Source organism: Macrobrachium nipponense, chromosome 4 (genome assembly GCF_015104395.2).
Source record: "Macrobrachium nipponense isolate FS-2020 chromosome 4, ASM1510439v2, whole genome shotgun sequence".
Lineage (NCBI taxonomy): Eukaryota > Metazoa > Arthropoda > Malacostraca > Decapoda > Palaemonidae > Macrobrachium > Macrobrachium nipponense.
This window is the reverse complement of record NC_061100.1, coordinates 2,178,683-2,196,182: the sequence shown is the minus strand read 5'-3', so window position 1 is coordinate 2,196,182 and position 17,500 is coordinate 2,178,683. Positions and strand designations below refer to the sequence as shown.

Sequence of the window (17,500 nt, the reverse complement as noted above, 5' to 3'; positions counted from 1 at the left end):
GTCCTCGTCTTCGGGTTCATTTTCGTAGTTGCTACACCACGTTTCTATCGTCATTTTTATTTGGTATTGGGTGTCCGAATTCGTGTACGCATTGTTAACGAGGATGTGGCAGTTCTGTTAAATTCCTTGTGAGTGGCAGTAAAGCTGGAGCAGTGCGTAAGAGCGTTCTTGACTGTATTGTATCTTTTAGAGCATTCACGATTCTTGGTTTTGGTTTTACTTACGTAGTCTATATGTGTATACATTCTTACATGCATATATTAGGGCTGTTGCCTTGTATAATAAGGCGCCCTATGAGGTAATGTTAGACTTGCGATAATCTTACGCTAAGTCGGTTGGTTATGCACTTCCATACTCATTGGAGTGTCTTGGGGTTTGTATATCACTTACGAAGTCGGTATTATCTTCTTTGGTTATAACGACGATGTGTTAAACTCATGATGATTCGGCAATGATGTGAGGTTCTAGTAGAAAACACGAAGTATAAAAAAAATACTTATATTCTCTGAGATTACATGGTGAAGATCAGGTAGGATTGTACAGGTCTTCTAATGACGATGTCTTGATCGCTTCTGCCAATGATGATGGCTAATTCTGTTCTGTTCTGTCTACCATCTCGGTTACAAGTCATAAAGGAGGCAGACAGTAGCTCGAACATATGAACATACATACAAATGAGACACACTACAGATCACGTAGGCCGTTTGAATTATAGGTCGCAGTAGTTGTCTCAAGCAGGAAGCTTGGACTTATGTTTCAAAACAAATGAATGACCACAGGTATACGTCATCTTAGCGTCTCTGGTCTGATCACATTCCTGCAAGCAATCTGGTTGACCTCTTTAGATTTAGCTTTTTATATATATGGAATAACATTCCATATTTTTATTATGTAATCATTTACATAAAAGCTCGGTCAGCTACCAAAACCAACCACTGAATATTACTCAAACTTGACTTGGATTTGACTTATAGTGGTGATACAGACACTATGTGAATATATATAGATATATAGAAAATACTTATAAGTAAAAAAAATTCATGGTGTACACAAATACAGATTCAAGTAGTAAGATATAAAACATAATATGCATATGATGGTATTCGTAAATAATAGTGATCACGTGATATATACTGATACAGTTTTTCACTTCATCTCTTTAAGATACATATGCTACAAAAACTACTAATGTACTCTGATAATCGCATAGAATAAAGATTAACATGATAAAAATCATATTTTAACTGATAAAAATTTCATATATGAATTGATAAAAATTATTAATGTTTATGCTGACTGATTCGTTGATTTTTATGCTAACTGTTATATATCTGCAGTTATTGGTAAGATAAAAGGTAACAGATTGATTATAGGCTACCGTGGATAAAAAGTTTGTACAGCTGACTCTTTTGAATTCCATAAAATATCAGCGAATTCATGTGGGTTAAGTCTGGTTCTAAGTGGCTTTCTCCTGCCCGTATTTGATGTTGTCTGAATTTACTTTGCCCTTGTGACAAGTATAATTTCACTTGCAGGCTGATTAATGGAACCTGGTTACAGTATCCTGCAGTACGAGAGTTTCACATCGCAACTTCAAAAAACCCATTCGTCGCTGCGGACGACTGCAGTGAAGTATCAACCGCCTACAATGTGAAAGGGAATAAGCACCATCATAAGTGAACAAGCTTATTCGTAGACTTCTTCGACCGACACCTGTATCCCGTCGTTAATCTCGTTTTAATGCGGAACGCTCCGGCAGCTGTCGGAAATCGACTACAAAAGGCTCATACTTCCGACAATTACGACCAGAAGGATATTCAACTCTACGTTGCTGGCGAAGGACCCGTGCTGGGGATGATTTTATTCATCCCGAACGTATTCGTGTGGCGTAGGATGCAGAGAACAAGTATGAGGCCAAAATAGAACGTTGGACCCCACCAGGCAATTTTCCCCTTGTTTTTACCATTTGGAATTGGCCATTTCATTTGGCTATAGGTGTTGTCTGGAACTGTGTAATGGACGAAAAGTTGTTCGAACGCTAGTTAAATGTGTAGTAGTATAACCTCGGTCATGTATCCTATATATATAAGGTATCATGTATTCTATATATAAAATGATCATAAATAACAGAGTCGAATATATCTTGGCGTGTACGCACTAGGAATCTATATACAAATGATTCATAAATAACAGAGTCGAAATATATCTTTGCGTTGTACGCACTAGGAATCTATTTAAAGTGCACATATATTATTTCATAATTATATGAATCCATATACATATGTATAAATAAATCAGGTAGCCTATAATCAATCTGTCACCTTTTATCTTACCAATAACTGCAGATATATAACAGTTAGCATAAAAATCAACGAATCAGTCAGCATAAACATTAATAATTTTTATCAATTCATATATGAAATTTTTATCAGTTAAAATATGATTTTTATCATGTTAATCTTTATTCTATGCGATTATCAGAGTACATTAGTAGTTTCTGTAGCATATGTATCTTAAAGAGATGAAGTGAAAAACTGTATCAGTATATATCACGTGATCACTATTATTTACGAATACCATCATATGCATATTATGTTTTATATCTTACTACTTGAATCTGTATTTGTGTACACCATGAATTTTTTTTTTACTTATAAGTATTTTCTATATATCTATATATATTCACATAGTGTCTGTATCACACTCCTATAAGTCAAATGCAAGTCAAGTTTGAGTAATATTCAGTGGTTGGTTTTGGTAGCTGACCGAGCTTTTATGTAAATGATTACATAATAAAAATATGGAATGTTATTCCATATATATAAAAAGCTAAATCTAAAGAGGTCAACCAGATTGCTTGCAGGAATGTGATCAGACCAGAGACGCTAAGATGACGTATACCTGTGGTCATTCATTTGTTTTGAAACATTAGTCCAAGCTTCCTGCTTGAGACAACTACTGCGACCTATAATTCAAACGGCCTACGTGATCTGTAGTGTGTCTCATTTGTATGTATGTTCATATGTTCGAGCTACTGTCTGCCTCCTTTATGACTTGTAACCGAGATGGTAGACAGAACAGAACAGAATTAGCCATCATCATTGGCAGAAGCGATCAAGACATCGTCATTAGAAGACCTGTACAATCCTACCTGATCTTCACCATGTAATCTCAGAGAATATAAGTATTTTTTTTTATACTTCGTGTTTTCTACTAGAACCTCACATCATTGCCGAATCTTCATGATGTTTAACACATCGTCGTTATAACCAAAGAAGATAATACCGACTTCGTAAGTGATATACAAACCCCAAGACACTCCAATGAGTATGGAAGTGCATAACCAACCGACTTAGCGTAAGATTATCGCAAGTCTAACATTACCTCATAGGGCGCCTTATTATACAAGGCAACAGCCCTAATATATGCATGTAAGAATGTATACACATATAGACTACGTAAGTAAAACCAAAACCAAGAATCGTGAATGCTCTAAAAGATACAATACACGTCAAGAACGCTCTTACGCACTGCTCCAGCTTTACTGCCACTCACAAGGAATTTAACAGAACTGCCACATCCTCGTTAACAATGCGTACACGAATTCGGACACCCAATACCAAATAAAAATGACGAAAGGGACGTGGTGTAGCAACTACGAAAATGAACCCGAAGACGAGGACCTGGGTGTTCATGGGGAACTGCTGTCTCAATGAGAAGACCATTTGGGATATTATCATAAAGAACTTCTCCCTTACCATCACAACCCAGAAAAATAATCTAATTAGTAATTAAAGTAAATGGCAGAACATCTCAGCTGCTCAAGAAAACCAACCTTTATCATACTGATAAAATTAATCGGAACATCTTAAGATGAGAGTTCAAAAAAAATATATATTTTTGATAGAACATTCTGATTATCATGAAACATGAGAATATCAATATGGCAACACCCCCGACCCCTTGCCACGAACGCAAGCACAAGATTTTTTCCTTGGAAATAAATGCAAAGTGAGTCTATTACAGTCCGTAAACTCCAATGCCTTTATGCTTCACATACAAAGACTTGAGGCAAAAAACCTTCTCGCACATTCTCGGAATAACAGAGACGAAATAAAAACGGATTCAGGCGTAATTACAAATCGTGTTTTTAAAGCAAAGCAAAAGCATCACAAACACTGCACTCGCTTCATGCAGTCAGGAGCCTTTGGATGCGGAGCTGAAGTTTTTTTTGTCTGCATTTTTGGAGATCCTAAAAGCACTTCAGGCAACGCATCTTTTCTGCTTTACAATTTAATGACTCAGTTTTGTTTTTAGCAAAATAAGATTCTTGTCTTCTTTTTCATCTCTTATACCTCCATTCTTTTACGAATATAAAATCATCGCATTACCAACTCATGTCTTCTATGTTTCTTTTATGGAGTCATTTGGATTCTAATTTTCTGTTCCTCGGGCAAATGATTTTTAATATCTAGGCGCTGAGTCATTGGACTTAGTTACACGTATTTTGTATATGACTTGAATATCGAGGCACTGAGTTCGTTATGACTTACGTATTTTGTAATTATTGGTCTAAAAGGGCATCTATTCTCTGATACCAATTCTCAGAAGAGAGTTTTGTTTATAATTCATTTTTCATTTCGGAGAAGCCTTGACCTCTTGACGACGTTTGGATTTTTGTACCGACAGATACTGTATTAATGTCATATTATTAACCGAAAGGAAATACCCATAATACACACACACACCATATATATATATATATATATATATATATATATATATATATATATATATATGTATGTATGCATGTATGTGTAATATATATATATATATATATATATATATATATATATAGTATGTAGTATGTATGTATGTATGTATGTATGAGATGTATGTATGTTTATATATATTAATTATATATATATCTATATAGATATATATATATAAGATTATATAGATATATGTAGTAGTATGTATGTAAGGTATTATATATATAGATATATAATATATATATATATATATATATATATATATATGTATGCGTATGTTTGTATGATATTTATTATGATATATATATATATATATATATTATATGTATGTATGATATATATATATATGTACTGTATGTATATATATATATATAATAATAATAATAGATTATATATATATATATATATGTATGTAGTATATCATATATATACTATATATTATATATGTAGTATTTTATATATATTATATATATATATATATATATTATATATATATATATATATATATATATAAATATATATACGGAAATGATTAAGACTGAAAAAGAATCATCCAGGGATTGTCGGAATCTGTGATTTGCTTGGATAATGTGAAAGAGTAGTTGCGCTATATTAGATTCACATCAACCGTGCATTTGATGTCTAGGCCAGTCCCTTACGATGCTCCTGATTGGCTGTTGATAACCCAATGACAGAACTGGAAACTCTCAGTCTCTCGAGAGAGTTCACATAGGCAGAATGTATGTCCCACTTCTCCTGAGGGATACTTTTGAAAGACGTATCCTTCAGGAGGCCTGGAAAATAGATCCTACTCATGTGGACTTTCGAGAGAGTATGAGAGTTTCCAGCCCTGTGATTGGCTTATCAACAGCCAATCAGGAGCGTCGTAAGGGACTGGCCTAGACATTAGATGCATGGTTGATGTGAATCTACTATAGTAGATATGACTGTAAAGGTTTGTAGGTAACGGAGAAATAGATGGCTGTGCTGGTACTCGTGGAATGGAAAGGGGTGTAATAGAATATATAGAATTTTGGCCAAAGACCGAACGCTGGGACCTATGTGGTCACTCAGCGCTAAAAGGGAAATTGAGAGTAAAAAGGTCCTAAATGTGTAAAAAGATGATAACCTCGCAGCTGCACTGTGAAAGGATTGTTAGGAGAGGGTGGAAAGTAAGAAGGATGGAAGAGATAATGAACAGAGGCACAGTAAAAGGATTGAAAGGGGTTACAACAAGGGGCCGAAGGCACGCTGCATAGAACCTTGAGTAATGCCTACAGTGCACCGCATGAGGTGCACTGATGGCACTATCCCTCTACAGGGGTGTTGGTACTCACGGAGATTTAGAAGTTAATGGGAATGAAGAGAGTTTTGCTAGATGATAATGTGTTAAAACAGATTAGATGGAAAGAATAGGCGATGGATATAATTTTGAGAAGAGGAGTTTCTTGAGGTAAATCTGACCATACTTAGCTGAGGCAAAGGTTAGATAGACACAATTTGAAGAGTAATAGATGAAAATGTAGCTATCAATGTAATTAAGGCAAGCGAGTTATAAGAAGTAGGGGGAGAAGGTTATATTAGGGGGAAAATGATGAAATGAGGGTTAGGGTTAAAGATGCGAAATGGAGCTATTTAAAGGACAACTTTTTACAATTCGAGAGTATGACCCTAAGATCATAAAAGATTGTTATCAGGTATATGAGGGCAGGATGAAGGAATTAATGCATTAGGTGAGGAGATGAAAGAACAGAAAGGTAAATGGGAAAGGAGATCATCGGAAGTGTAGTCACAAAACAGAAAAGATGATAATTTTCTGTTAAATGAGAGAGAAGAAGAAGGCAAGTCATGAAAAGAGAGGGGAGAAGGTGGACAGGAAATTTATGGAGGGTGAAACGCTGCTCTGAAAGGCAGCAAATATGGAGAAAATATTTAATGAAGAAATGGATCCCAGTGTAAAAGATGCAAATGGAAAGACGCTGGCTGAAGTTAATGCATTTCTAGGTTGCTGGAGTGCGTCTTTGGAAGATTTGGTGAATGTGCGGTACGAGAAGAAAAGTGAAGAGCTGCGTGAACAAGAGTGGGAGGGGCTAGAGAAAGTGATTATTGATGATATATGAGGTAGGCGATTAAAATACTGAAGAATGGACAGACGCCAGGAGATGATGGGATGACAAGTAAGTTGCTACGGAATGGTAGTGAGAGTTTGAGTGGCCCACCACGGGTTCCACGGTAATTCTGAATGACGGGGAAAATTCCACTGGAATGAGGGAGAAGAATAATGGTTCCAGTGTATAAAAATAAAAGCGACTGACAGTAGACTTTAACAACTATTCGTCAACAAAGGAAACTGGGTATTAAGGAACGTCCCAAGTCTCCGGTTCGAGATTCGAAAACGGATCCTCTTCCAGTAGTGAGGTAGACGTGCTATCAGTGAGCCTCGAGGTGGCGGGGGTCCGAGTGGAGCCAAGCCGAGATGGGGAGGAGGACGTTAAATCAGCCTGAAATTCTACCATTCCGTATAACGTCAGGATACCCCATCATAATGAAGTTAACAAGACAATATAAAATATAAATAATTTTGGAAGAATTACATGATAACAAGAATGACATAACAGGTGGTACAACACAAAACAGAGACTAAAGAATACGTGAGCAGCATGAGAGCAATGTCTATTAATACAAAAGCATTTCATTAAGAGATAAACAGAGCGCAATTAAACATAGAAAAATGGTTTACTAATTAAATGGGAATTACCCATTTAGACAGGAGCAATTAAACATAGAAAAATGGTTTACTAATTAAATGGGAATTACCCATTTAGACAGGAGTATTTGAGAACACAGCCGTGTATTAGCATTTTTAGATCATAACCGTCTTGCACCGAAGAAAAAAAGCAATGTCAAGGCTCACAAAAAGCCGTTTGTTCAACTTGCTGTAGAGTATATTGCGTGCGTGTTAGTGGCGAATATCTCTGGGCGAATTATGGCTGGCTTTTTTTGTTAAAGGTTGTTTGCTCTGTAAAGCAGTAGTGATTCATTATGTCTTGTGTTACCATTCCTGCCTATGTTATCCCCTGAGTACGATATGCAAATACAGTATTCCTCACGTTTGTAAGTGCATCAAATGCACTTATAAATATTTATGTGGGCGTAGTTCATGCGGTCCAGAATATGTCAAATGATTTGCGATTCATGGTGGCTATTAAGTATACTCTTGGCAAAGGGCTTCATGTGAATCAACTACCTACTGTTGCATATGCAATGCTGTGGGATGAATCACATACTGATGGGGATAGCTCTGCAATGTTTGAAATTAATTCGCTGTATTTTGATGTACTGAAGAAATTATTGGGCAGCAAAGAGTTCAGTCATTGTTATTGACAATAATTTAGGTCATTATTTTTTAAATTTTTTTGAAATTTTGTTAACGTTGGATCTTTCTTCTTAAGGGAAAACTTAAACTATGTTAGCTTTACTTTTGACAAAACATTTGGGCTGTAATATATTTGTTTACTTAACCTCAAAGTCTCTCTCTCTCTCTCTCTCTCTCTCTCTCTCTCTCTCTCTCTCTCTCTCTCTCTCTATTAGTGAGTTTGTCTCCTAAAACTACAAGATGTCTGATAACATTCATACTTGCATACGAAAATGTTCAAATCCGTTCACCAACTAAAACGTTCCCTGACTCTTCCCTTGGAAACTGCTAAAGAAACTGCCTTAGCATTATACAAAGAGGAATATCCTCCCCCCCCAACCCCCCCACCCCCCCCCTTCACCTTCTCTAAAATCCCACCTCATATCTCGTGTTAGAAATCTTAGCCAACTTTCTGCATTTTAACTTCTTTAAAAGCAGATTTAAATCACCTGATCTCACTTATATTCCAATTCAACAGACTAAACAGAATAGCAACCAGGTGGACATTGCACTGCTTCTGAAGTATACGCGTATTCAATAAAACGCCAAAAGCCAAACAATCACAATAACTAAAATAAAAAATAAGAAATTAGAAATTAAAGTAATAAAACAATAAAAAATATAGCACGGAGGCGTATCACTTCCTCTCTGACCCTCTGTTTTCTGGGCCACTTACCATAACCATATCACTCTTTCAACATGTATGAGAAAATATTGTTTAATTACCCCTTTAAAAACTACACAAACTTCGCTATAACGCTGGTCGTTCGAGAAACAAAGGGAGCTATGCAACACCGATTCTGGTAAAACACCTGATTAGGTGGACCACAAGAAAAAAAAAAGCGACATATGAAAAAATACCTTGTCAGTAGATACGTAGGCCTGCAAGCAAGTTGGTTATCTAATCTCTTCTCCAATCACGCTTCCCTCGCCCCCCACCCTCCCCCCCCCCCACCCCTACTTTAAATACCCCAATGCTTTTTCATTTGAAGTTGAATCACTAGCATTGAATGCCAGAGGAAATTTCAGTATCGATGGAAGAATCGTCAATTCAAATATGACGTAACTAGCACAACTATTGAGGTCACGAACACAAATACACATATAAAATATATGTATATATAAATATATATACACATATACATAAATATTTAAATAAAACCGACACATTATATATATATATATATATATATATATATATATATATATATATATATATATATATATAGTAAAATATAATGTACTTACCGACACTGACGTAATACTGGGGACAAATGCAAGCCAATTTTATTTTGAGATTATGTTAAACGACCAACTATTTCTGCGCTCGCATTTTGGGTCCCTTGATTCTTGTCTGCATAATAGTAGACCCCGAACGTATGCTTATTGTTGGGTGTAATTATCTCTGTCATTCCTGGGGATGCGTGATTGCTTTGGAGCTGAAGAAAAAATGGACAGCTAAACGCAGGACTATTTTGCATTTGATAGCAAATAACGAAATGCTGAGAAGCTACGTGATCGATGTTGCTTAAACCACTTGTAATGTCTTTTGACAATGGCTCTCGTAAAAGACATATTTAAGTACACACACACACACACACACACACACACACACACACACACACACACACACACACACATATATATATATATATATATATATCTATATAATATTATATATATATATATATATTATATAATATTAATATTTATTATATTATATATATATATATATATATATATAGATATATATATATAAATATATATTATATGGGGTATATATATATATATAATATATATATATATATATATAGATATTATAATATATATATATATATTATAAATATATAAATATTATATATTTATATATATACTATATATATATATATATATATATAAAGAGAGAGACAGAGAGAGAGCGAGAGACAGAGAGAGAGAGAAAATGAATAACAAAATGAAGCGACTGATTATCCCCACGAATTTGACATTAATACCCAATCACCTAAAGTAAAAATTCTATGAAATCAGTGCTGCGTACATTGTAACAATGATTTTTACATCATAACGACGAAAGCGTATCAAATATAACAGAATAAATTACATGACCTACATAAGACAACCTCATTGCCTGAACAAAATTCGATACATTTTTGGAAACAGAATACGAACCGCCAATAAATATAATGTTGAATTCACATCTACTATACGCGAACATCTGATCACGCGCGTCATCATGGAGCAGTTTCAGTTCAAGAATCGCGATTTATTGCCACAATGAATGGAATTCTTATGAATAAGTCTGACTTGCAGAGCCATAATTTAAAGACTGATTAATCCTTACAAGCTGTCGTAAGGAAAAATTACGGCCATCGACGCCCGAGACATGTTGTTAGCCAATGTTGATGTGTCACAGGAAATACGAAGTAAATTCTCTATCTTTTTCATGTTGTGGTGAATTTGGCAGAGCTCATAATGAACCCAGTTATCAGCAGCAGACGCTCGACTCCGACTCAGGCTCGAGCTCAGCTGGGGAAAGGGAAAGGGAAAATGTATTTATTTCATTTCTTATTCTGACTTTTAAATGATTCGGGTGGAAATCGCAACCAATGGTTTCATACAATCGAGGAGTCAAGTCATCTTTCTCTTCACTCCTGAACAAGCTGTTGTTTATATGAAAATTACCGTGTACTTTTTTACATCCCATTTTCTTTGTGGTTATCGTATAAATGTAACTTCACATGATGTGGAAAATTTGCCTCTTTGTAGGCACATGAGGAAAGTACAGTGGCATTTAAATGCAATAATAACCTGTAATCGAGAAGCTTCGATGCGAGATACCTCATAATTCTACTGAAACTACTTGCAGTTCGTTTTGATTTACTTAAATAATCGGTAACAGCTTTATTTTAAGCATATCAATAAATAGTAAAATAGTCAGCAACCTTGCGTTTTCTTATGTACAATATTTAACACCTGAATTTTATTATTATTTAGTCATAACTTGCAAGTTTCCCGGCCGTATACTGTCCTTCTTAATAGGCAAGGATAATCCCCCCTCTTTGCTAATGATGACTGAAAACTATATAAACCTCCTGTCTTTCCCAGAAATTAAAATTCTTTCTTCATAACAAAAAAAAAGAGAAAGAAAAATATTTTTGACTTGGGTGTTATTTACATACCACATAGAAACAATAAACTTATCCTATAGTAGATTCACACCAACAATGCAATTGATGTCTAGGCCAGTCCCTTACGACGCCTCTGATTGTTTGTTGATAAGCCAATCACAGGGTTGGAAACTCTCAATCTCTCGAGAGTTCACATAGGCACGACGTATATTCCACCTCTCCTGAGGGATACTTTGGAAAGACGTATCTCTAAAGAGAAGTGGAACATGCATCCTGCCTATGTGAACTCTCGAGGGAGAGACTAAAAGTTTCCAACCCAGTGATTGGCTTATCAACAGCCAATCCGAGGCGTCGTAAGGGACTGGCCTAGACATCAAATGCACGGTTGATGTGAATCTACTATAGCACCAGAGATGCAACCACTGGTTGCCAAATTGATATACCTTGAAAGCAATGACGAAGCATCATGCATAAACCTCAATACTAATACGTGTCATTTAATTCCACCAGGTGGAAAAGCTGTCATTGTGTCTGTAGGGTACTCTCGCTCTCCAATAACGCTTACCAGAGAATATGATCTTCAGCCTCGGTTCAGTACTAAATTATCGCGCTGAAACGTTTTCTTTAAGTTGCCCAACAATAATTTGATGGTAATAATATTGATAGCAATCCTTAAAAAAAAACTACTGAAAGTAATAGATAATATGCACTTTTCCGATGGACAGTACAGAAAAAGGAGCTATTATAAGGGACAAAATATTCTGAAAGGAATTACTATAGTGACTTATTCTTCAAACGTTATCGTTTTAAGGAAAATCGTACTGAAGAAGTTTTTATAGAAAGGGAAGGAAAATTCAGTCCGCAAGTTTTAAAGAACTAAAATGAAAATCAATGGAAGGCCTCGGGACACAGGTCAGGGAAGCCACCAGCCATAAGTAGCGGCAAGTACACTCTTAATTACCTCAGAGAGGCATATTTACAGGCGGACTCTTGAGTGTCCCCAAACTGCTCTTCAGTTACCTAATTAGGTACATACAAAAATCATTCATTCATGAAACTAATCTATATGTCAGATGTTTAATGAGGACGAGTTAATTTATTACAAAACTTTACATAGAGCGGCAGTGTCAAATTTACTTCGCGTTCAAGATAAGACCTTACACAAAAAAAAAAAAAAAAAAAAAAACCCTCTTTTTGATGGAGTCGAAATGAGACGAGATCCCCATTGGAGCATTACAAATTCTCTTTAAGCGCCTCCATTTGCATACTTTTTATTCACGTTAATGGAGAAGTTTTCCACTCCTTGGTTCTTATGGCTTTACGATCTCAAATGCTTCCAATCTTTTTAATGTCAAAACACGCACCTATTCAAGTATATAAACACTTGCGCACTCGACAGACGCTGTTCTCACGAGGATTTTCGTGTAGTGTTTTGCAGTGTCCAGATGCCCTGTAAGGGAAATATTGATACAACTTTACTCTGATGTTACAAAGACACTAAAAAAATTACGATCAGTCCTATGATTCCTTTTGTACAAGCTGTGCCAGATGCTATCAAATGTGACTGGCGCGTGGGTTAAAAGATTTACTTCTCTCTCTCTCTCTCTCTCTCTCTCTCTCTCTCTCTCTCTCTCTCTCTCTCTCTCTCTCCTCTCTCTCTCTATATATATATATATATATATATATATATATATATATATATGTGTGTGTGTGTGTGTGTGTGTATATATATATATATTATATATAATATATATATATATATATATATATATATATATATATATATATACTACTACAATTAATGACCAAATTGCCACAAGGCATCTATGACCTTACTATGAATATATATATTATATATATATATATATATATATATATATATATATATATATATAATTGTAATATCACAAAGCCTCTTAACTTTTCAAATTCATTGCTCTTTTGTATACGCTTGTCACTACAAACCCTCGAGACCAACTATATAGATATATTTCTCTTTACATTATGTTACAAATTACGTCGCATGGTACGTTATTTCATAACTACACCATCATTTTGCAAGGCGCTAACACAAAAGAAATACCATTTATAATCGTCATCATCACACTGTTTTAATTTTTGGAGGTACTCTAATAGATACTATTTAGGTTTATCAGTCTGGTTCCTTTAAGATTTCTGATTTTCAATTTTCTTCTATCCATGATTCTATGTCACAACTATCAGATTAATTGACCTCAATTTCTTTGCAAATGTTCCACAGATTTCACGTCCTTTTAATTCTTGGAGCAACTTTAGGCAATAGCTCACAGGACCAAATGTTCGCAATATTATTTATAGATGACACAAATCCTTTTGTGAGAAAATATTTACATATTCAAAGTTTTTCTTGATACCTTTGTAATCGGTAGTTTATTCAGTCAACAGTTTACGTTATTTGACATCATCTCTTTCCAAAGGACAATGGGGGAAAGATCTGGGGCAAATCTGAATACTTTAATGAAGTTAAAAGTAACGGAATGGCATATTTCTGCTGTAGCTGAGGTAGATATATCCCAGTCTAAGGCTTACACTGCTAAAATTAAAAGTTAAATTCCATTTAAGGCAATACAAAACACGTTATTCGAATTTATTTGGCTAAATACCATTCCCATCATTGTTAAAATATTGAAGATACAGAAATGGTTTTGTTTACCATAAACTTGCAAAAATATATATATATATATTTTTGATAACTATCAACCTTACGAATGTATTTATATTGGGTGCTTGACAGATCAATTTATAGCGCATCAGTGCTATAGTTTAAAAAGAGGCATTCAGTCCTAATGCATTTGGTGAGAGGTAATTACACCCCTGGCAATTAAACTCCACTTATTTCAAATCTAAGTATGCGTCATTAAGGCATTTATATCGGGGAAGTGGTTGTACTTTAATTGAAGAACTAACTCGAGAACCTGAAATGAAATCTGTTAACTGATTTCAGTTCTTGCGGAAAATGAACACAAATTCTACATCACGTGACTTGCTGAGATTGTAATCTTAAGAGTGAAACAAGTGTCTACCTCTTAATGTTGTTTTTTTTATGATCCAAATGCTTTTATTGGGGTGTTATACCTCAAGTAATGATACTCGACTGATTTTGAATTTCAGTACTGACTTCCCTATTCTAATCAATCCAGGGAAACAGGATATTGTAATAGTTGTAATAACTCATAAACTGAATCATTCTGGAACTAAGATACTGAGTCTGAAATCTCATTTTTGCAAGCTAAGCTGTACCAGCAAATCAGAACCTACATCTTTCTTTATTTTCTTTTGAAAAATATATCAGTGTCTTCTACTCCAAACGTATCTTAATCTTCAGGAATATAAATCTAAATTCTTCCAACACAGGAGCTGCAAAGCATCTAATCTTGAAAGTGAAGTAGGTTTCTCTCTCTTCTATTGATACTGGTATAGGTAGAACTGTGATACAGTAAACTATGGAATCTGGTATGAACTCTTTTGCTCTGTATGTGTGTATTAATGTGGGTCCATTTACTTTGCAGGTCAACTATCCACGAAGTTTGAAGCCGGTCTCCAATCGAGAGGGACGTCAGAAAGTTAACAATGTCAGAATAGCAAAGCTTATTGCGTATTGATCTGTTTCATATACTGATAATGGGATTTATTTAAAGTTGCCCGATCTTCCTGCAAGGTGAGCTGGACAACGTTTTCACGCGGCTTCCTGAATCAGGGCAGATTGATATATTAATCCTCACGTCGGATCAATTCTTTTGACTCGTTTTCCAATAAAGGATAAAGTTAAGCACAAAGGCTCTTTGTAGTTGAATATACAAGTATTGTAAATACCTTTGCTGTATGAGAGCGTTTGGTTTTTATCATAAAGTGTTTCATTTACATATGATAAAAATTATTAAAAAGTCATAAAGAGAAATAGGCCAGTCGTAAAGAAGGAATTTCATCTTTAATAATGTTTTGTATCTATATAGACAAATCTTGTAATATTCACTCAATATTTGTAGTTTGCTTGCTCTCTCTCTCTCTCTCTCTCTCTCTCTCTCTCTCTCTCTCTCTCTCCTCTCGCTCTCTCTCTCTCTCTCTCTCTCTGACAGTCAGCTATGTGCTCAGTATTGACTGACGTTAAAACTAACGAGCACATTTATACAGGAACAAAGTTAATGTAAAGGTCCGTACCATTAAAACAAAAACTTCCATGAGACCACTGAAAGTTCTTACTGTAACAATTCTCTTGACGACCAACATCCGTGAGGTGAGGAAGCAGGAACTTGCTGATCCAGGTCAAAAGTCAGTAAAGTTACGGTCCAAGTGTGTCAAGTCACACAACTTTTTCCAAATCCTCATTTAAAGAGGGAATCTACTGAACGGACCAAAAACCACATAACGGTTAATATGAACTTTAGTGTCACTGTCACAAATTCATAATGATTGTCATATTCTTTTTTCATAAACCGCGCATTCTGTCTCTCGTGTTATTCCAATTTTTCTTTAGTGAATGTTTTCACTTTCACATTCACAATTATGTCAAAGGCACAACTCACAATATTATTTAGAGAGAATGTTTTTCACGAAAATAAACCCCTTTCCTTTACTCAAAGCCTGAAAAGTTTATGATAAACTTCTCTTCCGCATTTACTCGCGTAATTCCTCGCTAACTTCATTTTCTCTCTCGCAGAAACTTTTCAAGACGACACAGTTCTTCATAATTAGCTGCTGTAACTCTGGTTTATAAACAACTGGGAAATATAGCAAGCTGTTTCGTAATGCACCTTATTTCACACACACACACACACACAAAACATCCAACTTCCATTCTTAATAAATAAAAGTTAAGTTTCTTGAGAATACGACTCAGTAACTGTTACGATTTGTCTTCGTTCCAGTAATTTAGAAATCGATAACTTTACCACGAATACGGAAGGGAAATTTCGCTGGTAAATGCCTGTCATAGATTCCATTCTGAAGATTCTACTGAGAGCTGATTTCTTATCTGACTTAGAAATAAATAAGTAAAGTTCCTCATAAATTCGTCATCAACATATTTCAAAACATCTATTTTAGCTATGAAAAGGCAGTAATAGCACTTTCAAAAGTAAAACGGCATTTGATAATGTATGTATTTTAATGAATATAGAATTAGTAAAAAAGCATATTCTTATTAACTGTACATTATATTCAATGAATCGTATATATTGTACTTTTCTATTTTGCTTAAGCACCTTTTCAGATGCACACAATGCCATCCATAGCACATAAATTACGAATAACAAACATTTGTAGGGTATTTCCAGAGAGAAGAGAGAGAGAGAGAGAGAGAGAGAGAGAGAGAGAGAGAGCTCATATGTAACTTCAGAGTTAATTACCATTTCCTATGCCTACATTCGCTATGTTTTGATTATCAGAAAACGACCCATTCTTGGCGTTTAAACAGATCATTTGAATGATGCTCTTAAAACGACTAAGACACACATCAACTGGATTCAATATTTTCTTATTGCGATTAAAATAACTTCGGATACATCTAATCTTAAATTTAGATACATTATTATATTTTTTTATGGTAATAGCTGATTTTAGCTTAATGTTTTCCATAATAGTTATTATAACTCGCCCTTCTTGCACCACCTTCTCTCATCACTATAAGAAAATGTATATATCCTAGGAAACCTCTCGACGACCTCGTTATTGCGTAACGTCAACACCGCCCCCGCCTAATCCCCGTTGTTCATCATGAGAGGAAGACTGTCTCTTCAGGAGGTCCTCGTCTACCGCTAAGTGTCTACTCTTCCACGCCTCTCCTTTTCTTTTCTCGAGAGAAAAAAAAACTTCCTCCTAGAGAGAACAAAACAAGTTTCGAGAGCAATGAATAATCCATATGGAGTCTTTTCGATGTCTGAGCACAGCTACCGTCTGCTCTTCTCCATACATTTTCGTTCTTCCGTAACTATTAAAGAAGCGCACAAAACAGAAGTTTCATTTTGAAATGTTTTCATAACAGTTTTATCTTACTTGAAAGAGCTACCAAAAAGCTGTGTTCCCCCCGTCTGAAAGATAGAAGGCAACTCGAAGTAAATACAGTAACTTTCATTGAAGCACTGGTTCCTCTTAGCTTCAAGATTATCTTGCAATCCCTATTTCTTATGCTCTCGATCATTACGTCTTCC

General features: G+C 35.1%; 1 pseudogene; it reads right to left on the bottom strand.

Annotated features, from left to right (window-relative positions):
- The window catches only part of LOC135210662 (uncharacterized), a 58,308-nt pseudogene that overhangs the window by 30,670 nt on the left and 10,138 nt on the right, over positions 1 to 17,500 (bottom strand).